This window comes from Lissotriton helveticus, chromosome 1_2 (genome assembly GCF_964261635.1).
Source record: "Lissotriton helveticus chromosome 1_2, aLisHel1.1, whole genome shotgun sequence".
Taxonomy (NCBI): Eukaryota; Metazoa; Chordata; class Amphibia; order Caudata; family Salamandridae; genus Lissotriton; species Lissotriton helveticus.
The window spans coordinates 150,999,784-151,025,095 of record NC_136058.1 but is presented as its reverse complement, the minus strand read 5'-3'; positions in this window follow the sequence as shown (position 1 = coordinate 151,025,095).

The window sequence follows — 25,312 nt, the reverse complement described above, 5'->3', positions numbered from 1 at the left end:
TCCGCCGCGGACCCCCCAGCCATCCTAATGTGGCGAGGGGTCATTTCTGTGCGGATGGCGGGCGGATTGCCCCCGCCAGGCCGGCGGTAGCTACTGCCAGCCTGGCGGGGGCAATCCGTCTGCAATCCTAATGGGCCCCACTGTTTGTGATTCACAATGTGGTGCCAATTGACCTGCATCATCAATATTCATGAGGCAGGTCGCAATTTGCCAGCCATTGGGAATGGCCTGTAATTACTGGGACGGTGGCCTACTGGGGACAGCAGACCATCCACGTCTGTGATTGCTATTTAAACAAATATATATATTTTTTTTTAAGTCAGCCTGTTTGCCTTAAAGATAAACAGATTGCATTTCAAAAATAAAAATGAAAAGTTACCCTCTAATTTTTTAAGAGTAGGCAGTGGTCCGTGGGACCACTGCCTGCTTTAAAAAAATGTTGGTGCCCAAATTTACAAAGAAGAAGGGATCCCTTAGGGACTTGGAACAAGTTGAGACCATGACTTACTTAGGGGTTACCCTGGACCGTCACTTGCGATGGAAAGAGCAAGTAGGTGCTCAACAGCTAAAACTTGCCCGACTAACTGGCTGCCTTTTGAATGAGCAAAAGAGATCGATTACAAAATGGGTCACGCCAGCGTTAAAGATTTATGACACTAAGATTAATGCTGCAATCCTGTATGGTGCAGATCTCTGGAGATTCATGGATCTCTCAAGCCTATTCAAAATCCAGTGTAAGTTCTTACGGAGCTTGGTCGGGTTACCCCAATCTTCGCCCTCTATACCCCTCTGCCAGGATTTGGGATGCAACCCAATTAACGAGATGGCAAGATTTAGATTGGTGGCCTTTTGGAGGCGCATATGGACCTCCCCTGACCTCACCCTCTTTGCAAAGGAACTGGCTGAAGTGAGGTCAATTGGGGGTTCTGGGAGAATTCCTTGGCTACAAACGGTAAAAACCATTCTGGTCGAAATGGGACTGGAACAGCTGTGGGTATCTCCGGGTACTAATGCCTTTCCCTCAAAACAGGAATTCAAGGCATTGTACTGGGCCTCGGTCCGTCAATCCTTGGTGACCGCTTCCAGCTCTGTTAGTCTAACGGGAAGGTTTCTGACCATTAAGTTGGATCCCTCCCGCGAGACCTACTGGGATATTATCACCAGACCGCTGGACAAGAAACTTTACCACCAGTTTCGGGTAGGAGCCCTGCCACTGAATTCTTTTACAAAAAATTGGGTTAATGGAACAACGGAATTTTGCAGTTGGTGCCCAGGTCATAAGGAAACTGAGGGCCATTTCTTGTTTGCCTGCCTGACCTACTTAGCGCCACGAACAAAATGGATAAAACCTCTGTTTCAACGCCTCCCTTTCAGAAGGTCCGCTGAGGCTATTTGGGTTTTAAAAACTAACACTTCAGAGGTGTTCGTGGTGAGCATAGCAACATTTCTAGGGTGGGCTTGGGCCATCAGGGCAAGAAGCAGACAAAACCATCAATAGGGTTATTCAATTTGTTAATTAAAGTATAACCGTTTTTTTTTTGTTTTTTTTAAATGCAGGATAATGTATATTGTATTAGGAATGGCTTTTTCTTCACTCTGTATTCTTAAAATCCTCTTTTTAGTATTTTTTGGTCAGGTTTGTCTTTGTATTTCTTGGATGTTTAATAACTACTTTTAATTTTAAAAGTGTTTTAAGCTAAATTCTAATGAATTAAGACAATGTTGCTGCTATTGTAAAATGCTATTATAAGGAAATATTGTTCGGCTGTCCTAATGTCTTATTATGTTTTAAATGTTGTCTTTTATGATTGTTTTATCGAAATAAAGTCTTTAAAAACCTGAAACCTCCTTAAAGTGCCATCCGTGGCCAAAGAACTAAAGAGAGGCACAAAGTCTTACTTCGCAGAGAACGACGGGTCAGTGACGTCTCCTGTGATCTTATGGGAGGCCTATAAAACGGTTCTCCGTGGGCAGGCCATCTCCACTATCACTAGATATAAACGCACACAAACACAGGAATTACTAGAACTAGAGGACAGGCTCGCTGGGGCCACCAGGGACCATGAGCTCAACCCGACGAGGGCCACGCTGCACACGCTCCGGCTGTATCAGCAGCGCCACGCCGACCACACACGCCGCAGGGTGGTGGATAACTTAGCAACGACGGCACACAGGATATACGACGTGGGTGATAAAGCTGGCAGACTCCTTGCCTGGTTGGAGAAAAAACGGGGGGGGCAGAGGGCCATACTACAATTGAAGGATCCTGCAGGGGAGCTACAGACCCGACCATCACTGATGGTGGAACTCCTGGCAGACCATTTTCAAACAGTATACTCCCCTGAATACTATGTCACACGGGAGATGGCGGAAGCATCTCTCACGGGAGTACCCACTCGCACATTGTCGCAAGACAAAAGAGACGAACTGGAATCAGACCTGACCGCTGAGGAGGTACAAACAGCTATCGCAGCGCTATACCCGGGGAAAGCATTAGGCCCCAATGGGATACCAATTGAGTGGTACAAACTCATGTCGGAGACGCTTTCTGCGCCCCTATTAAATATGTTCACAGGCTGCCTAGAACAGGGACAACTACCGCCCGACTAACGTGCGGCGACTATAGTGGCTATTCCTAAACCCGGCAAGCCACCGGAAGACTGCGGGTCTTACCGCCCAATATCCCTCCTTAACGCTGACAGTAAAATTTTGGCAAAACTGCTGTCCAATAGACTGTTGCCTCATCTGCTGCACCTAATACATCCTGATCAGTCGGGCTTTATGCCGCACAGGAGCACGGCACTGAACCTCAGGCAGTTACATGGGGTGATGGCACGAGCTCCGCTATTATCAGAACCAGCAGCAATTCTTTCACTTGACGCCAAAATGGCGTTTGACTTGGTGGAATGGCGCTACCTTTTTGCAGTTCTGGAGCATATGGATTTTGGCCCGAAATTCATAACTTGGATCAGGCTTTTGTACACGAAGTCTGTGGCTCGAGTGGCGGCGAATGGCCATATTTCCAGAGAACTACCATTAGCGAGAGGCACGAGGCAGGGGTGCCCACTCTCGCCGCTGCTGTTCGCCTTGGTGCTGGAACCCTTAGCCACTATCATTAGGTCCACCCAGCTATTGCGAGGCGTGCAGTGGGGAGACGGATGGGAGGACAGAGTATCACTGTATGCCGACGACATGTTAATCTACCTAACGGACTTAACAACAGGCATTCCGGCCCTGTTGGCCTTGTGTGAGAGGCATGTAACAACCTCAGGGTACAAAATCAACTGGACGAAATCGGTCCTGGGTGCTGAATGCCCCTTACTATTGGAGACCGTCTCCTTCAAATACTTAGGGATCCACATCACACAGGAGCATGCGACCTTTCAAGACCTGAACCTTAGGCCGTTTCTCGAACGATTAAAAACAGACGTGCGTCACTGGAAAACCCTTCCATTGACGCTGCTAGGCAGAGCAGCACTCTTCAAGATGATGGCGCTGCCTCGTTTCTTATTCGTTTTGGAAAACACGCCAGCGTTGGTCCCGTCATCCTTCTTCCGGCAAATATCGACTCAACTGTCTGGCCTACTATGGGGGGATAGACCGGCTAGGGTCGCACATTTGAAACTGATTAGAGACTGGTACAGTGGGGGGATAGCACTCCCGAATCTGGAACTATATTACTGGGCATCTCACCTTAAGGTGATCAACCAGTGGATCCATGGACCACAAGAGGACCCAGCGTACTTGGCGGACAGGCGACAGCTGGGCACGAACACCCTCCTGGCCCCACTCTACAATAAGGGACTGACAGCTAAACTGAACGGCCCGACTAAACACACTGTCATGTTATGGCATAAAGCCCAGAAACGACTATCATGGGAGGGAGTGATTACAAAACTCACACCCTTGTTTGACGCCATGGTACTGGGCAATTTGAGGCGTAGTAAAGGTTTTGACCGGTGGGATGACATCGGGATCTCTGCAGTAGGTGACTTGTGGACGAGAGATGGGATGGTTTCGTTTGACACCCTGAGGGAGCATTACGAACTGAGCGTTACTGAAACATACCGATACATACAGATTCGTCATGCACTCATGTCAGCGATAGAGCCAGGTACTAATGTCCCGGAATCGGCTCCGTTAGAGGACCGACTACTTACAGACTACATGGAGACTAGTGCCACCTCCCTCACTTACGGTAAATTGATAAACAACTTACCCGACCCGTTACGGAAACTGAAAGAGACATGGGAAGAAGAGATAGGGGAGTTGGATGAGGCGAACTGGAATGCAGCCCTGGCGTCACCCAAAGAAGCCGGTATATCGGCAAGATTTAGACTAGTTCAATTTAAAATACTACACCGAGTTTACTTCACTCGTACGACTTTACATAAAATCCATAGAGCTGACCACCCATACTGCCTGAGACGTTGTGGGGAGGAGGGCACATTGTTCCATACACTATGGTCCTGCCCCAGCATGGTGATCTACTGGCGGCGAGTATCACGCACGGTCGCTCAGACTTTACAAATCCCGATTGCACCTGACCCCAGGGTTTGCTTGTTAAATGTATGGGGCCCAAACAACCTGACACCACACGGAAGGCAATGGGTGATCATCGGAATGATGTTGGCAAAGCGAGATATCGCACAAAAATGGGGGGCGTCCGAAACACCGACCCTAACACAGTGGTACAGAAACATGGACATGCTTATGATGTTGGAGAGGGGGGTCTATCAACAAAGGGCCAATCCCCGTAAATGGAACAAAATTTGGTTACCCTGGAACACATATAGGGGGGATCTGTGCGAGCCACTGCCAGAAGAGGAGGATATAGACAGCTCAGGGGAAGAGGAGGGCGTGGACTAAACGGGAGGTGGGAGGGGGATAAGAATGGAAGAAAGTGAGACCCCGGAGTTTCCCATACCCTCATGGCTGAGATACTAGATGTACTTACTGTGCTAAAGAAGACTTTAATCGCTATGCTAGTCCTAATAACAACAACAATGTCTTGATTATACCGTGCCTAATTTCCACTCTATGACCTTGTAGTTGAGAGTTATATATCTAAAAATGAAAAGTTGCACTAATAGTTGGCTGTGGCTGAATGTTGACGCTGCACCGACGGTTGTCTATGCATGTCCTTATGATTATTTGAATGCGACAATAAAAACAAATGTAAAACAAAAAAACAAAACTGAAACCTGTAAATGAGTTTCCACCACCTTCACAGGGGCGGTAAAATATGAATGTTTTCATCTGCATTCTGGTTGCAAAACATTCATACATGCAGCTTCGACTCGCTATTAGGAAGGGACACCCTTGAAGGGGAACAACGTTTACAACGCAACTTTTACAACGCACTTCCATTACAACAAAACTTTTACAACGCAACATCCATTACAACGGATGTCGTTACAACGCAACCATTACAACGCATGACACTACAACGCATACAATTACAACGCATACCATTACAACGCATACCATTACAACTCATAGTACCCCTACACTATCCAACACTTACCCTACTGTTGCACCCCCTGGAGTTAGAATAGTAATTTTTACCTCTACACTATCCAACACCTACCCTACTGTTGCACCCCCTGGAGTTAGAATAGTAATTTTTACCCCTACACTATCCAACACCTACCCTACTGTTGCACCCCCCTGGAGTTAGAATAGTCCTTTTTACCCCTATACTATCCAATACTGACCAATTATCCATTGTAATGGTATGCGTTGTAATGGTATGCGTTGTAAAGGTAGTATGCGTTGTAATGGAATGCGTTGTAATGGTACTTTATGGAAATTCGTTGTAATGGCATGCGTTGTAATGGAATGCGTTGTAATGGATGTTGCGTTGTAAAAAATGCATTGTAATGGCATGCGTTGTAAAAGTATGCGTTGCAACGACATACAACACCCTTGAAACACTCCTTTCTTATAGGTTAGGTTACTGACTTGCAAAATAGGGTTCGTACATGGCACATAGCACAAAAAAAAGGCTCTTTAGTGGTCACAAACTGCTGATTCTCTGTTTGTGACTGCTAAAATGGACCGTACATATGGCCATATGTCGCAAGGGAGAAACAAATTCAGGAAGAGGAGGAAAACGATTAAATAAGGAAACTAATGAGAATGCCAAAAAAGCTAACCAAAGATAAGCAATGGGCAAACCCAAAGCCCACATTAAGTATCGGTATTGTACACAATAAGTCTTTCGGTATGCAGTCTGCAGGGAAGACCTAAAAATGAATTTTCTGAGTAGATGGCCTTGCATCAAGAACCAAATCATTCATTCTTTCTTGTTCAGATTACAGACGTTGTAACTTTGAAGCAAAAGGCACATTTGTTTGCTTCATTAGAGCACTCACAGACATTTTAAACCTTTTATTGGTGCCAGAAATCTAATGAGGACCTTTTCTCCCTCACTTTTCTTTTTTTTGTAATTTTGTTATTGAAAATATAAACACAGAACAAACGTAACAAATACATAAATGATATCCGACATCAGAATATACAATTCAAAAAAGATCAAATACACAGCACAAAAATAACGAAAATTTTAAATTATACCGAATCAACTGAAATACTACAGCAAAGCACAAAAGTTATAAATCACATACAGCATTTACCACAATATAGCCAGATGAAGAATAGAGAGTAAGTGAGTGCCAGTATTTGAAGTGTGGGTTACACCGGACTGTGACACAATACGATACACTAGGTGTCTGTGGTGCATCATTCCTGGGTGCGAAACATGGGTAGGGGGGAATACAGGACCAGTTGAGTGACATAGGTAGCCAGTTTGCTGGTCATTCAATGGCTTAGGTTGCCGTTGAGGTAGTATCAGCCTGCAAAGCAAGTAATGTTCGCTGCGAATGCGTGCGTTAAACACACCAGATATCTCGAGGTCTGGAGGTTGGGGCTGAAGCGTAGCGTATATTTCAGATTAGACGCTACAATATGCCAGGCTACGAAGCCAGGCAGATTTGGTCAGTCGAGCCCTTGTCCCCCATAAGGCAGCAATATCTTGTTTGGCCAAAAGTAACGATGTCGCAGCAAAGCGCTATAGCAAAGCTTAATACGATTAACCAGTCCTAAAAGACCCAGTTCAGGGGAGGGTGCAAGAGGAGTATCTATAATTTGCAATAATGAAGGATTGCGCTGGCACTGAATAGTGCAAGTGTCTCCTAGGGCACAGACGAATGTGTGCTGGATTCGCCAGCTATACTGTAGTCAATAAAGTTTTTCAACAAAATCTTTTTTCTTTTTCACTTTTCATAAGTATTTTATTCATACTCATAGAAATAGTTTTTTGCAAATTTTGAGGATTTGCTCTACCACAAATTTTATATATCCAACAGTTGTGATATTCCTTCCGACTTATTTTTCAATTGAATTTCAAATACATTCCAATGCATTTCGGCCTAGTGGCCTTCATCAGGGAAATCTGTGAAACAAAGGATGTGTCTATCCCTATTTTGTACATTTGAATTTTAGCAATGAACAGTATTGTAATAATGATATCGACATGCTATAAATAAAATCGCATGTAATACCAGATAAACAGTCACTTTCGGTTTCCTAACATAAACACTTTATAACTGTGTAATAATCAATGTAACTCATGGCTAATACATGAAATGCACTACACGAATAGGATTCCCTCATTTTGCCCATCCTATTCAGGGGGTCGGTAACTTGCTCTCGTGTAACCCTTAAGATTGCCGATATCGGCATTTGGTGGATGTTGACGGTTTACCGCATATTTGCACGCCCAGGTTAAATGTTAAACGCGCGTTTAAATTAGGCATACACGCTAAGAGTTTTAACGCTTGAAGAGAATGCTTACCGGAATTTAAATGATCTGAAAGCTCAGACGCGTTGTCTGAACTGCTGCTCTCACCACGGCGATGTCGGCGTATGACGCGTATGGGGTGTGTGTTCACATAAAGGATTACGCGCGCTCTGCTTAAAGGGCCATGCTACTAGAATTTAAAGGGCCACGTTGTTACGAATCAAATACCCGGTAGATATTATAAATGGCACCATGTATGGTGTTATGTTCAACCAACTAGGGGGACGCCACTATTGTATGTCTTAATACATCATACGGCTGTGATGTTAAACACATATATCATAACCATTGGTGACTGATATCCAATTGCAACGTCATGCTCAGCACAAAACAATAATTAATCCATAATCTGAATAATGAATCATAAGTAGCAACTAAATTCAGTCCGTTCATTGATCCCATAAGGGCGCAAAGTCTGCAAATAGTATATCCAGTGGTTTTCGCGTTTTAACAAGGCCTTTCTGTTGTCTGTTTCTTCATTTTTTTCCACAATTTCCAATATGCAAGCTTTAATCTGATTGATTTGATGGTTATACTCCACGAAGTGGGTAGCTACTGCTGATTTCAACGCTTTTGTGCGGATATTACTTTTATGTTCGGTTAACCTTGTTTTAAGTTTGCGTTCTGTTTGTCCAACATAGGCTTTGCCGCATGGGCATTTCATCATGTAAACGATGTTTTTGGTATCGCACGTGCCGTTAACTTGTAGCTTAATTTTGTTCCCTCTCATAGGGTGGGCAATGGTGTTGCCTTCCATAATGTTATTACAGTTACTACAGTTTTTGCACGGGATGGTGCCTTTGTATTTTACGTTGGGTTTCATGCATGTGGCTTTCTTGATGATTTCTCCTAAGTTTTTTGCTCTTGAAAAAGCGAATACTGGTTCATCAATGAAAATGTTATTGAAATCAGGTTCAGTTTGTAACATTCGCCAATGTTTTTTGATGATTTTCTTAAAATGTGGACTGACTGTGGAATATTTGCTTACACATGTGGTCTTATTGGCTTTTTTGTTTTTTGGCATTGAAAGTAATGTTTTTCTATCTTTAGACTGAGCTCTTTCAAGAGCAACGCTTAACACTTCATTTGGATATCCTCTTTTTTTGAATTTATTTAGCATGATTTGAGATTGCGCCTTTGATTCTTCAGGGTCTGAGACAATTCTTTTCACTCGTAAGAGTTGTGAATATGGTAGGTGTTGTTTGAGGGGAGTTGGGTGGAAGCTCTGATAGGTTAATAGGTTATTACGGTCTGTAGTTTTGGAGTAAAGTGTAGTTTCAAACTTATCATTTATTTTTTTGATGGTTACATCCAGGTAATTGATTTGACTGTCATGAATTTCATAGGTAAATTGTATTCGTTGGTCTATTTGATTTAGTTGTGAAATGTTGAAGATCAAGCTTTCTCTTGTATCTTTCCACAATAGAAAAATGTCATCGATGTATCGTAGATATAGGCGTAGCCCTTGTTGCCATTGTTCTTTTTGTAGGATGTGGTTGGTCTCGTATTGATGCATAAATATATTAGCATACGAAGGGGCTGCCGGATTTCCCATGGCAGTGCCTGACTTTTGTAAGTACCATTTGTCTTACCATCTGAAATAACTATGCATCAAGGTGAAGTTGAGTAGTTCCATCAAAAATATTTTCATGTTTTCTTCATAATCCATTTGAAGCAATGCTTCTTCTACCGCTTCTAGCCCCATTAGATGGGGTATAGAGGTATATAGGGCTTGGACGTCGATGGTGCACATGATTATGTCTTCATCTGGATCAAGATTTATGTTATCAAGTTTAATCAAGAAATCTGTCGTGTCCTTAATGTAAGAATTCATAGAGATAACATAGGGTTGTAGATACTTGTCAATTAGTTTGCCCACTGGTTCCTGAATGCTCCCACATGTTGACACTATGGGGTGACAGGGTGGTTTGATAGGGTCTTTGTGGATTTTTGGTGTCAGATAGAATTTCGGTGTCTTGGGATAATCCGTGGTTAAGTATTTCTTCATTTTATCGTCTACACATCCTTTGGTTATGCCCTCTGTGATGATGGTCTGGAGTACTGTTTGTATTTCTTTCGTGGGGTTGGTGTTAAGTATCATGTATGTATTTTCATCTTGTAGATGTAAAGAAGCTTGTGAGTTGTAATAGTCCTTGTTCATAATGACGAGAGCGCCACCCTTGTCCGCTCTTTGACAAATAATCCTGGGATTGTTTGCTATGGTTTTGAGAATGGCAAATTCTTTTTGAGTGATATTCTTGACTTTAGTTTGTTTACGATAGTTGATTTTGTTTAGATCCTGTTTGACTAATTGCTCAAACAAGTCCAAGGTTTTATGGCTGATGGGGGCCATATAAGTACTTGAGGTTCTCCTACGATGTTAGTGAAAAAGTGTTGAAGTCTAAGCTTTCTCATGAGTTTGAACAAGCTAATGTTGACTTCTAAGTGGTTGGTGTGTGCGGTGGGCACAAATGATGTTCCTTTTTGGAGAGTTTTAATTTGTAGTTTAGTGAGATTAACATCTGAGATGTTGATTACCAAGTTATCTATCGATTCTTCTTCTTGTCTTTCCTGGTCGTCGCGTTGCGGGTTTGTGGGGGGGTCCTTCTCCTTCTCTTGTTCTAAGTTTTCTTCTTGACCTCCTGGGTCGTTTCTTGTATTGGGGCCTACTTCTAAAAAAGGCTGCACTGCTGTGTTAAAACTGTCTGTGGGCATAGGTGCTGTAGATCTTTTTCTAGATGTATCTGATGTACCTTCCGTATCTGAAGAGGATGTGTCTGTTTGTTGTGTGTATGGACGGCTTTGTCTTTTTCTTGCATACACTTCTGCCCAATTGTGCCTAGGAGACACTTGCACTATTCAGTGCCAGCGCAATCCTTCATTATTAGTTCATACTCCTGAGCGGGGAGTAATCCTAAGGAGCACGATTCACATCCTAAATCACTCTTATAACACCCGCAGTGCACGGCCACTATCTATTTCATTATCTATAATTTGCGCCAGCGTTGCAAAGACTTCCTGCCAGTAACCCAAAATTGGAGAGCAAGCCCAGATATGTGCGCAAAATCGGCATCTAACACATTACGCTTAGGGCAATTTGTGGGCTTAGTGGGGTCAAACTTTGCCCGTTGGCTAGGGGTTACGTAAATTCTATGGACAAACTTAAAATGAAGCAATTTATGCCTATGGTTGGGAGATAATCTATGGTCAGCTCAAGACAAAAGACCCACTCCTTGTCAGTCAGCGGATGTCCAAGATCGCCCTCCCACCTCTGTCTAGTCCTCCGGTCCCATCCCACCCAAAGCTTCAAACAGGCCTTATACAGTTGTGTGACAAAATGTGATACGGTGTCGTCCGCAGTGATTAGGGTAAGCAGGGGAAAGTCTTCGTACAGGGCGGGGAAGGCAGAGAGAGTGGCCCGAATGGTCCCTTGAAGCCGGGTCACGTTTAGGGAGTCAATGCCAGTCAGTCCGGGGAGTTACGTGAAGTCAGATAATTTTCGAGCCCGGCCATTCGGGAACAGGGATCCAAAGGTTTCCATCCCCAGTTTAGAGAGAGTGTCCAAGACCCACGTGTCAGTGGTGAGAGTTAAGAACGGATTGTGAGCCAGCGGGAGGGCGGGAGAGTAAAGAGAGCCAGATCCAAATAACAGGTTGAGTTTGTGCCAATCCCAGCACGTGGTAGCCAGAGGTTGGATGTCCTGTGAATCGAGTGGGATTCCCCTCTGGAGCAGAGACACAAGAGGAGTCGGAGCAGCGAGTTCCTTATCTGTTTTGGTATAGGGTATTCGGGCATCCGGGTGGAACCAGTAGTGTGCAAATTGAGCCTGCGTCACCAAGAAATACAGTTGAGGGTCTGGAACCACAAACCCCCTGGCATACAGAAGTGTAAGAGTATCCGATGCAACCCTGGGTCTACGCCCAGCCCATATCAGCCGGATGAGGAGGCCGCGCAATTGAGCAAAAAAAGTAATTGGTGAGAGGAATGGGTATGGTGCGAAAAAAATTAAGAAAACGAGGCAAGACCTTCATCTTTATAAGTGCGATTCGGCCCGCCATGGATACTGGTAGTTGTATCCATCACTCCACTTGCATAGTGAGGTGCTCTACAGCTGGCCCGTAGTTGAGTTGTATAACCTGGCCTTTGTCTCTATGGAGATGCACCCCAAGATATTTCGTAGTCTCCTGGGCTACCTGTAAGGGATACTCGACCCGTCTGCCGCCGCTGAATCCGTAATGGGAAATAGCACTGATTTCCCCAGTTAATCTTAAACTCGGACACAGAGCAAAATCTCATTGATTAAGGACTGCAAGTTAGTTTGGGGATGGCGGCCGAAAAGCAAAACGTTATCTGCGTACAGGGACATTAAGAGCAGTGCAGTAGGGAATTGCAGGCCGCGAAACAAGTGCTTTTCTTGAAGGTGGAGGACCAGGGGGTCCATTGCTATGATAAATAAAAGCGGAGACAAGGGACACCCCTGATGTGTGCCACGCGTAATGGAGATGGGAGGGGACAAGGAGCCATTAACCCGGAGGCGGGCAGTGGGAGAGGAATACAGTAGTGCAACCAGGGCGATAAAATTAAAAGGTAGGCCAAGTTTACGCAAAGATGCCATAAGGAAGGGACACTCAAGGGAATCAAAGACCTTCTCTGCGTCTAGTAATGCAACTGCCGCAGGCGTAGTGGGTTCGATGCGGTTGATAACCAAAAAAAACATGTGAAGCTTTAGTGCAGTGGAGCGATGCGGTATGAAACCGGACTGTACTGGGGACAAAATTTGATCCATGAGCAAGGAAAGGCGTGTGGAAAGCATTATAGAAAGGATTTTATTATCGAAGTTGATAAGGGAAATGGGCCGGTAGGCCGAGCAGTCCGTGGGGTCCTTCCCCGGCTTGAGTAGGAGGGAGATGGCCGCCTCTCGCAGAGAGGGGGGAAGGACACCCAATTCCAGTGCCTCAGCAAACACCTCAAGGAGTTGGGGCGCCAGACAGTCATTATAGGCTTTAGAAAATCCTCCTGAGAGTCCATCAAGGCAAGCGATATTTCCTCAACCATAAAGGGTTATGCTAAAAAATCAGCCTGGCCTTTAATAAGCCAAACCATGGTCACTTTCTCCAGATAGGACAGGTGCTGTGTAAACTTGTCAGGAAGTGTAGTGGAGTAAAGGGACAGATAATAGGCCACCAGCTCCGCCACAATGTCCGCGTGAGAAGTGGCAGACGTACCGTTCGCACCCTCAATGGACGCGATATGTCCAGTCCCCTTTGGGGGGCTCACCAAGCAAGCCAGCGTCCTGCCAGGGCGTTCACCCTCGCTGTAGCGCCGGGCCAGTTGGTATTTACAGCAGGGAGGCTTCCCTGACAGCATGATCTTTGAAGTCCAGCAAGAGGGAATTGCGCTTAGCCTCTATGTGTGGATCTAGGGAGGATTTGTCCAGTAACGCCAAATCGGCTTCTACTTTACCCAGGCTTCCACGCATGGCCCACAAAACCCCGGCCTGTTTGGAAATGATAACTCCCTGAATGAACGCCTTAAAGGCATCCCATAGAAAGCGAAGTACTCCGTGATAGCTTCCTGAACCTCTGAGCGGAACACCTCGTCCAGCAAGGCCGAGGCTGGAAAAGACCATCTCCATTCCCTCCAGGCCGAATGTGGAATGTTGAGGTGCAAAAGTATAGGAATGGTCTGATAAGGTATGGGGCTGGAAGTCCACCCGCTCCACCCAGCGACACCATGCAGCAGTAGCGAAGACGTAGTCAACACGAGTGTGTGTTGAGTGGGGTGCTGAGTAGAACGTGTAGACGGGGGCCAATAGGTGATGCCTATGCCAGACATCGCAGAGGTTCAAATAAGGGATCAGGTCATGAAATACCGTGATGGTGCGAACCTTAGGGAACGCCTGAGGGTTTGAGGAGTCCAGAGCATGATTGAGCCAGAGGTTAAGGTCCCCACCTAAAAAGAGGATGTCGTAATCGTGGCGGTTCAACAGGGCATGCAGATTACCCAAAAAGTATTTGGGGCGTAGACATTAAGGAGGAGGACCGTTTGGCTATCCCTCACTTTGACTACAAAACTAGGCCAAATATGAATTTGTGATCTTACTACCTGGTTATATCTTATTTCTAGGAGCAGGAGAGACTGTTAATGATGCTTTAAAATGAATGGCATTGTTTATACATGCCTCTGAAATGGCCCCCTTTTAAGGTTATGGAGAGCTACAGTAGTATATGCTGTACTTGTAACTCCAACTCACTCTGCATTTGCCTGTTTTAATTACCAGCACATACATATTTTACAAAACAAACCCATAGACATTATACAAATGCAGTGATGGGTACCTAATCTGTATACCACTAGCCTATTTTGCCTTTGAATCATAAGCTGCCTTAAGACCACATTAAACCCACTTTGTCTCAGTAATGTCCTATATGGGAGAACTAGAGAGATAGGATGAAGAAAGGGGGAGTAAAGGAAAGAAGTCATCTGTACTGAATAAGGCATGAGAGAGGAAAAGAAACAGAGAGAGGGGCATCAATAAGCATCAGAGTGAAGGAAAAAACAAGAGGAATAGGCTAAAAGAAAAGGACAGGGGAGTGACAAGAGAGTTGGAGAGTAGAAAATAGAGTGAGCAAGATGAAAAAAGTAAGTAATTTGGAGATCCAGAGAAGGAGAAAATGGTGGAGCAGAGAAAAGAGGAGAATGAATGAGGCTTGGATGTAACAGTGGGAAAAAAGATGAGCAAAGGAGTGAGGGGCGGGAGGAGAAATGGGGCATCCTTGACTTTAGCTTAGAACTCACCATGTGATATTGGGCCATGTTCTAATACAGCGCTGAGGCACCCTGTGTTGCATAACCAAAAGAATAGAATTTGTGTATAAAAGTGGGTATGTCTATCTACAAATACATTTATGAACAGCAGTGATATAAATGCCCTCTTAGTTTTTAGCATATGTAGTTAGACCACAACGATTATTCGGTATAACTGTGTCCAGGTCCAGGGGAGATACTAGCACTCCACAGACTGCACTTTAAGATTGTAAGTGAAAAAAGTGACCGTGGTCTTTGTCATGACACTGGGGAAACTACCAACCCGGCCTACTGTTATCATAGGAACAGTAAGGAAATAGATTATGTGGTAGTAGCCATGCTTTTCATTGTACAGGCCATTTAACCTTCATTACAACCACGTACAGAAGTAACAGTCTATCTGCCAAAAACAAGCAATGTTTGTCTTGGGACAGTCTAGCAAATGAGACAACACAATAATGTGTAAAACTGCAACAAAGGGGTGACATTGAGAGAGCATTAGATACAAGTGCAAATACAAAATTACAGAGGAGCAGTGCAATTTGTAGATATATCTAATCTCTATTGTACTGAACGGCTCAAAAATCTTCAGTTCTCTGCTGAAAGATATGTGAGCTATTTCAGACCTACTCCAGAATTCAAGTTTTTAAAGGCAATTCTCATAGTGCCTGGAATTAACATTTAAAATAAACGTCCTATGGCGACTAAAACCAACCGTGGACTATATTTTCGAACTAGCCCTTTATTTAACTGATCAAGCACAACTCTCTCCAGGGAAGTTTAAGATGGCAAGAATCTTTTTTTTTTTTTAATGGGACTAAACAATTTTATTTTACAGCAAAAGTTTCCAGTTACACCATATGAAAAGCTATTTCTTTTGCAGACAGTTCACAGATAAACTCATAAAATGATTGGATACTTTAGAGTCTGGCAAAAAAAAAAATAAGAGTAATATTTCTCCATGTCAGACAATATACTTGCCATAGGATAAACAAATAGTGCCTTATGAACATTGTGTACCACTCCGGAAAAAAACCTACGGACAAAAAAAATATATGCGTTTTTCATACTTTGCCATGAAATTTAAGGGCCATCACTGCCCATAGGTCATTAGGGGCCCGATGTAGGTCGGTCGGTAACGGACGAAAATCGGTATTTTCGGCCGTTACCGACCGGTATTTAGTAAATGGTATGTAGGGCCCAGAATTTTACAGATTCGGTAAATTTACCGATCGGTAAATTTACCGATTCTGTAAAATACAGAATCGGTATTTATACCTATTCGGTATATTTGATATGTAGGTGGGACTCTTCTGAGTCCCACAAGCCTTACAAAATCGGTATTTTACCATGAAATCCAACTTCATGGTAAAAAACCGATTCCGGTGTGCATGCACATGTGTGCATGCACACCTGTGCCATATGACAGGCAGACCTGCCCTTAGGGCAGGTATGCCTGCCACATGGCCCCCGAATCTTTTTTGGGGGTGCTAGAGGGTGTCAAAGTGACACCCCCTGCACCCTTGTCAAAATCGGTATTTACCGATTCGGTAAATACCGACCGGTAATGCCCCATTCATTCCTATGGGCTTCAAAGCCCATAGGAATGAATGGGGCATTACCGGTCGGTATTTACCGAATCGGTAAATACAGATATTTACCGATTCGGTAAAAGGAACATCTGGATGTTCCTACATATCCACCCCTTAGATTTACCGATTTTTAATTACCGAATCGGTAGGATTCGGTAATTAAAAATCGGTAAATCTATTTTACCTACATCTGGGCCTTAGTAGTCAACAGTATTTCTGTACCCAAAAATTAAAGAAATAACAATATCAATGATAGCAACTGCGTAGTTATACGTGAATCTGTGTTTCCAGAGGAATATCATTTTTTATTTTGCTAATAACGTTGGCGCTGTGTGAGAAATCATCGTGAAAGCTTCCAAAAAAGTTCGCCCACCCACCTCAACCCTGCTCCTTCCTGGAAAGTTTGGGGGTCATCTATCAAACAGGGAGTGAGAAAACAGGTGGGGTCCAATACACTTTTGCTCCATGCATTTTACATAGGAAAAATTAGACAATGATACAGAGAAAATGGCTGAAGACAATTTAACAAATTGTAAATTTGTGCTTTTTGTGATTTGGTGTAAATCTGTTCAGCAGTTTTTTTGAGAAATTAAGGTTAAAAATGTATAGATATAGGACAGTCTTGTGAGAGTCCCGCCGTACCCAGAATTCTAAAATTGCTGGGGTTCAATTGCAGCAAGTGAATGTTGTGACTGCCATTAGAAGACTCTGTCCCTGTGTCCTGAAATGTGCACAAAACAAATCCCAAATAAGAAGACAGGGTAGGGGAACTATGAACCCCTGAACCTTGTGGGGGTCCCAGATGGATCTACCCTCGGGTCAATTTTTTTTTAAATGGGGGTGCTGCAATTCCACACGAGTCCTGTGGGAGCCAGTGCGACTCCCTGTGTGGATCTTGCAGGATTGTGGCACCAAAAAAAAAAAATCATTAAAAAATAAATCAATTATGTGGGGTGGTGTTGGGTAGTATGTGGCTGGTGGGCCAGTGTGGGTGGTGGGGTTGTCAGCAATAGTATCATAATAAGATATTACTTTACATTAAAAAAACAGATAGCTATTCACTGGGAAAAACAATGGTTGGCGTGAAGTTATATGTGAGGAAGGTAGTAAGATTTGAACTTATGTTAAAATTGAACTGATGTTAAAATTGATCTTGTGTTTATTGTTTATTTCTGTAACATGTAAATACCAATAAAAATAAAAAATAAAATAAAAAAATTCACCAAAAAAACAACTGTTTAAAAAAAAAGAACGATATTCACCATTTATACATAACATACATAAGTACAACTTGCATTGCTGTGATGGATTGCTTCTGACCTCATGACCTCATATATTACATCACTGATGGCATCTGAAACCTATGGTGATGCAAGTTATACTTATACCGGTTAAGTATAGCTGGTAAATGTAAGTGCTTTTTGTGTTTTTTAAATGATTACCCTTTTTACAGTGACCTTCTACTCCAGCCTGCACGCTTTCGGAAGAAAAAAAAACTATAATCGGGCATTTGCTGGGGCTGCACTAATTTTTTATTTTTTTTTACACATTTTTTATTGTTTTACATCTCGTCAATCAAGTAATCCTCTATGCAAGCAACAAATACCCATCTATTACTTTCCACATTTTTCAGGTGGCCCAATTACGATATCAGCTAGCTTGCTGGTTAACGGCCCCTCACAACATTCACGTTACAGTGAATTAATCATTCTGCCCATTTTCGCAATTACCTCTTGCTCAGCATCAAATTAACCAATCCTGCTTATAAACTATTCCTAACCTAATGAAAATAATAACTCCCTCTCCCTTCCTCCCTCCCCCCCTTTCACCGGTGTGTTCCATGTATCTGCAAAAGTATGGTGCGTAGGACTCGTGTTGACTAAAAGCCAGGATCCCCCTACTGGGTGTTACTGTGGCCTCCGTGTGCCTGATCACTCTATTCCCGGTCGTCCCCTGACTGTTGGTCGGTCAGTGATTGAACCAGCTCCTCCCAAGCTCCTGCCGCGTCCAGCGCCTTCTCGTTATTCATCCGTCACGCCTGTTCAAAGCGAATAGCACCCTCACTACAAGCCCATTTAACCAACTCAGCCCTCCACCTCTTACTGCTGGGACCCTCCTTTGACTTCCAGTGCATTGTTGTTTCCCCTTTTTTTTTTTTTGTTAAATCTGTTTATTGTTATTTGTAAATTCAACAATACAATTTGCACTTCTTTACAATCAAAATAGCTATTCAATTATTCACGGGTGTTATTACATCAACAGTGTGGTTCATCGAAGGCGTTATGACAATACATTTAAATTTGGTCTTGGACAGGATACAAGTGCCCAGGTGTGCCTTCCGATTAGGGAACAGGAGTTAACGCTTCACCCCTCTACAAGGGAAGGGACAAGCTTTGCATATCCATCCCAACCCCAAATGATCAGCATGTGCAATAGAACAAAACAACTAACTACGACACTGTCACCAAATTACATTACCGTTTGGCCCAATTCTCGAACCTTCCAGCCCAAACCCCCCATCTCTGCTCCCACCCATTTGACTCGCATGGCTCCTCACCAGGTGTTGCCTCGCCGCTGCGTCGCGTAGTGCACCGGAGGATGTGTCTGATGTGGCGTTCTCTGCAATTGTTATTTCCCTTTTTGCCAGCACCAGCCCCATATCTACAAACTTACTTGTCACCTTCATCTTGGAGGTATGAGGGAACCAATGTAATATGCATGTGGCCATGTCAAAGTCTAATTGGCACTCTGTAACTAAATTCAAAAGCTCTCCCACTTCACCCCAGTAGCTCCCCAAGTTGCATGTGCTCTAATTCCACTCCCACCCTAGTGCATCTAGGACATAACGCATTATCAACGTTAAAATATTTCATGATCTTACCAGGCGTCAAATATGCTCTGTGTATTACAAAGAAATGCACCAGTTGGAATCGTTCGTTTCTGGTGCTTTTCCACGCCCTGCGCAGAATATGTCCCCATACAGTTTCCGGTATGGACTTTCCAATGCCCGCCTCCCATTTCAGTCGTAGTGTATCAAGTGGAGCTAATCCCTCGTTCTGCATTCTCGAATATAGGCATGTAACTGCTTTAAACGTTCCTGCTGCCATCACCACATATTGACATGCCATCGTTGTTTTAGGCTCTATCAATCCCCCCTTCCAATGCTTCTGAATGGCACGCACCAGAGCGGCGTGCACCAGGAATCCTCCCCAAGGGAGATCATACCTCTCCTGTAATACTTGATAAGGTAGTAGCTCTCCATCCTCATATAAGTCCCCGAGTACTTGGATCCCTGCCTGCTCCCACTCCAACAGTGATGTCCAGTCTCCACCATGGGGTAATGCTGTTACCATCCCCAGTGGAATTTCAGGCGCAGGTGCAGCACACCTGATCTTCGCTGACTCCGATTCCAGCACAGCCTCAGGGTTTTCTCTTCCAAGGAGAGATCTCTAAGGTCCAAACGTTGCTGCAATATGATAAAAGATAGGACATGCCTCGGTGTCCCTCTATCTCTCAAGGATTCAGGGCCCCGAAACTCTATTGCAACCACCTGTGTAAGAACCTGTAGTTGTGCTGCTATATAGTAAAGTTCCAGGTCAGGAACCGCCAATCCGCCCTCCGCTTACGGCCTCAGCAGTGTTTTTTGAGCCACCCTGCACCTCCCAGACCCCCAGAGGAACCCCACGACCATGGACCTCAATTGGGCAAACACGGAACACGGTATCCATATGGGTAACGTTCTGAAAAAGTACAGCAGCCTAGGAAGTGCCACCATCTTCAGCAAGGCTACCCTCCCCATCACTGATAACGGAAGGGTATTCCAAAATGCCATGCTCCCCTTCAGGGCTCGCACACATCTCCCTACATTGCCTTCTAGGATAGCATTGGCTTCGTGATAGATATATACACCAAGGTATGCTAAACAAGACGGCTCCCACCGTACGTTCCGTGGCATCATAGGTGCCGTCCTCCCTGGTTTTACTGGGAATAAACATGTCTTAGACCAATTAACCTTTAGCCCTGAAACCGCCAAAGTCTGAGAGCAATCGTTCCGCCCCTGCCAGCGCATGCTCCGCATCCGCCAGAAACATCAACAAAACCTGGGGCTGCACTAAGAATATGGAACTCCTTCCCACCCACCATCAGAAGAATCCCCTCTCTCTGCACAATTCAAAAAGGAGGCCAAATCTTTCCTCATGGGTAAATTACTCTGCTAAACCCCGTTCTCCCAACCACCACCGAGACTATTGCCTCCCCTCTGTCGAACTTTCGCCCTACCAAGAACCCTGGGGACGGTCCTCAGTAACTGTAATATTAATTGTACTTTGTATACTTTGATGAAGGGTCACATTCTACCATTTAATCACCAGAAAGGGCTTTTTATCGACCTTGGTAGGATGAAGGTCTGATGTGGGCCCTACTTGACAAAATCTGAAAATATGCTTGGAATCCCACAGTTTTTGCCATGTATAATCGGCAAATGAAGTTCCCACCGATTCCCTGAATTCCGGTTTTATAGGCCCAAGCCAAAGGTCACGCCTTATGGGTCTCTTTAGAATATTTAACCTGAAAAGCTTGTTTCTAGGCGCTATATTACCATAGAATATATTCTGTGTCTTTCTGAGTCTCTAGCTGATTTAAATATGATTTTTAATGGATCCTCACTCCAGCTTGCCATATTTCTTGTTAGAAAGGCTTGATTCTAGGCACTATGATTTTATAACAAATGTACTCCATGTCTTTGGATCTCTAGCAGTTTTCCATTATGCCTTTTTTAAAAGTTACTCATTCCAGCTCGCCTTGCAAACATTTTTAAAACCTTTGCCTTTTAGGATTTGCTCCTGACAGAGTGAAGTCGGGATTGCTTAAATGGTTTTTACTTAGTAGTATGAAATTATATGCATTTATTGCTTTGCTAAAAGATACGCATTTATTGGTCCACTTGTGAATTAATAATAAACTTGCCACTTCAACATGAGCTTTCGTCATCTCATATCTGTGTTCCTTGTCTCTCAGTGAAGTGTTGCGCGGGTGACCTGGGGCTACTGTCGGTGGCCTGTGACTCACAGCTTGACGTGACCACACCCAAAAGGGGCTCTAATTTCCTCTTTATCAACTTCCATCCCTCTTGTATTCAGCACCCCCCACCCTCCCTAATTTATGGTATACTCCTGTGATTCCATGCCTCTTGTACAGCTCTATAACTCTGTAAAGCGCTCTGATACTCTAACGGGTCAAGTTCGCGCTCTATAAAACACATAAATAAATAAAGAAATATTCAACTCTGTCTGTAGTACGTGATAATAATGCACTCTCAGGCCAGACGGTGTTGGATTAAAAGAGCACTGTTGGATGTATATATATATATATTTCAACTCCTCTTGACTTCCGAAATTGCTGTCGCCAACCAGAACAGCGGGTGTTTCGTCGTTACAAAGACCTCCGAAGTCGGGTCTTTAAATATAAGTTCTCATAAGTAGTAAACCACAAGTTGACGAAACTATGTGCTGGCCAAAGTAATTTATTTTCAGACAGCCCTCGGACGCGTTTCGCCTGACCAGCAGGCTTGATCACCTGGCGCGTTTCGCCTGACCAGCAGGCTTGATCACCTGGCGCGTTTCGCCTGACCAGCAGGCTTGATCACCCAGGTGATCAAGCCTGCTGGTCAGGCGAAACGCGTCCGAGGGCTGTCTGAAAATAAATTACCTTGGCCAGCACATAGTTTCGCCAACTTGTGGTTTACTACCTGTGAGGACTTTTATATATATATATATATATATATATATATATATATATATATATATATATATATATATATATATATATATATATATATATATATATATATATATATATATATATATATACTTATTTATATATAGATTACTACACACTAAATGTCAAATTCCATGTTATTACAATAGCAGTACATCTGACATGAGAAGAATACTTTTCACTGTCTCACATAACGTTTCAATAACTGCAATATTAATTTTTCTCACTAAACACACCTAAACCCTTGCAGCGGGGATTTGGTTAACTACCTTTTATAAATAAAATACTTGTAAGAAATAAAATTGCACGAACTATATTTGCAGATGCGCAGCGGGTAATTTGCTATGTATTTCTGTCGAGGGAGGAGATGGGCATCCTAACTCAAATGTAGTTAATCTTGAGTTTTGTTTTAGGTGCTCACTGGAAGGGAGAGGGAGAGGGCTTCTCGGCCAATCCTACATAGATCAGTGTTCCGCCTGGTTTGTCCAGCCCTCTTTTCACATTTAGATTACAGCTGGTGCTTCAGGGACAAGATACGGTGCTGCAGGGGGCAGACACCGGAACAACACGCCCTTGTTTACAGAGAGAGGGATGGGGCGAATGGATCAGCCTGCAGGTTCTGTGATATTTACAGGACAACATCCAAGACATGAAATGTTAATATGTGTCACTGGCCAGCAAAAAATGATCGGTGGCAATACAGTTACTTTAACTCTCATGACCAAGTATACTCGCAGCGAAGGAGGACCTGGAAATACATACTACCAACAAACCTATATTTTAAGATGCAGAATTGTTATTTCAGCGTAGAAAAAGACAGGGCATTAAGCCCCTTTCGCCATTGTGTCTCCTTGGAAGAGGACACGCTGAGGGAGTTTTCACCCTGAACTTTCTTTCCTATCTGAACTTTCTTTTCTTTCATATCCATGTCTCTTTCTGTTTGTGCCTGTCCCTTTAATTGTGCTAAGAAAACGGCGACGCCTGCCCCTTTAAGAGAAAAAGAGCAGAAAATCCACGCCTGCTCTGATTGGCTGCTCCTGTGGATACATCTTTAGGGGACCTTGAAACCGCCAAGCTGGCTGACTTTCCCCCCCTTCTTCTGTGTAACCGAGGCTGTTCCAATAAACAAGTGACAACCCCTCCCCCTCTCTGCTGTAGACCACAGAACAATTACAGGCTGGGGGCAGGGAGCTCCTTGCGCGCGCACACACCGAGAGTAGGGCAAACTATGCACGCCCTGGGTGTCTTCATCACAAAGACAATGGCGAGGGGCGACTGACTGGGGAATGTTATTTTGTGTTCGCTTAGTTGCTGGTTTCTCAAAGGGAACGATGTGGGCTCCCTTGTAGATTTCCAATTCTCTATTCCATAAATAAATGCAGAGGTGTAAACGTTTTCATATTGAAAGTTATCTAAACACTACAAACTAACATAGTAGTAATTATTGACACAAGATGCAGCAGATGAAGGTCTGTTACTGCTTTTATAATAGGGTTAGTTAATGTAATAGTGTTTTTAAAAATACAATCCTTCTGCGCAAACACTCGAGTGTAAATATTGCAATACTGCCAGAGATATATTGTTTTTCTCTTGAATCATAAGTTGTTTGTGTTGTGTTTACTGGGGCTTGGGTGTTTTTTTATAGTTTCCATGTGCGTGGCTTCATATTTTGGTGCTGTTTTTTTTTGCAGATTTATATAACACATACTCGACCTGAAGGTATTGGAGTGCTTTACATAAACACCAGTTACGTTACACAAGGACACATTCTTTTATGTTTTTTTGGTTGGCACGGAAAGATTAAGTGATTTGCCCAGAATCACAGGATGTGGAGTCGACTCCGACGCTCGAACCTTGGTTTCCCAGCTCCAAGGTCGGTAGTCTAGCCGTGAGACCACATCCTCTCTGAACATCTGTTACTTGAATTACCTGAGAAAACAATCATCGTGAGGCATTAACCCATTGCATGCGTCGGACGTGGGCGTGTGCGTCGGACGGCCAGGGGCCGTCCGATCTGCGCACGCATCAAATATCCCCACTTAGCGGGGGAATTTACGCCGCAGCCAAAGGGTTAAAGCATTCAAATATGCTAAAAAATGTGTTAAACTGTTGTTCAAAGTAGAATTCATAATTTTTGGGGTCGTGTCTCCTTCAGTGTTTCCAGTGTTTTAAGGTGTATGTATATATTTTATCTAGTGGCGGTCACCACTAAGTAGTTGATCTTGCGCTCTTGCCAAACTTTCTTACCATTGGTTGTCCAATGGATCTGAGGGGTGATGAGAGTTAACATTACATCAATCAAAGTTCAATTTGCAGTGTAACCCATTTGACTACACAATAAGGACCAGGAATCAGTAACTATAGTTAAGAAGATTTATCACAGGTTAACAATCAAGTTAAGGTACACAACTCTTAGCACAATACTATAAAGTTACAGAATAACAACAGGGAAGCCTAACTTAAAGAAGTTTAGGTGGAAAGCTGAACAATGTTAAACACTCACCACCAGTATAAAGATTCAGGCCTAAATCCACCTTTTTTTGCTCACCCAGTTTGGACCTAGCCATATGCAAATCAGTCTTGACCCTGCATCCCAAGGGAACAGTCCAACCCGAACTGCGAAGCCAGGTCCTCACTGGGCCAGTAACAAGCATCTTAGGATCAGATTCCTGGTATCAACCCCTCATCAGCCAGCTTGAATGCGGTGACATCGCAAGCACAGGACCCACGTGTGGGCATCCCCGTCGCACTTGGGATGACAAATGCAAGAAGAACAATTGATGGCCTGAATGCTGACCTACTGCACCATGCCCTTCGCCAGGGTCTGAATTTGATGCAGTCAATACCACCTTTATTCTGTGCAGACTTCAACTGTTGACTCTCTTAGACCTCCCTTAGGCCGCACAAGTGCTGTCCCAGCTTCTTGCTGATTAACAAGAGCTTGACTGACCTGCCACATCTGTCTCACAGGAACCACCGGCACATCAGGGACAGGTGCTATTATATCATCAAGGGGACAAAGGACTCTACGAGCAACGTCTAGCCAGTGGGGGAGACCTCCGCAGTTCACAGCTGTTGTAGTGACCAATATAACCTGGTACCGGCCACACCACTAAGACTCCAAGAACGGCTTGCGCCCTTGCTACTTCAATATAACCCAGAAGCCCAGAATGAGATCATGGCACTGCTCCTGTTGAGGCAGGCCGTAGCCTCTCCAACCCGGTGAGGCACAAAATGCACTACATCAGCCAGTCCATTGCAGTAATCAAGAATC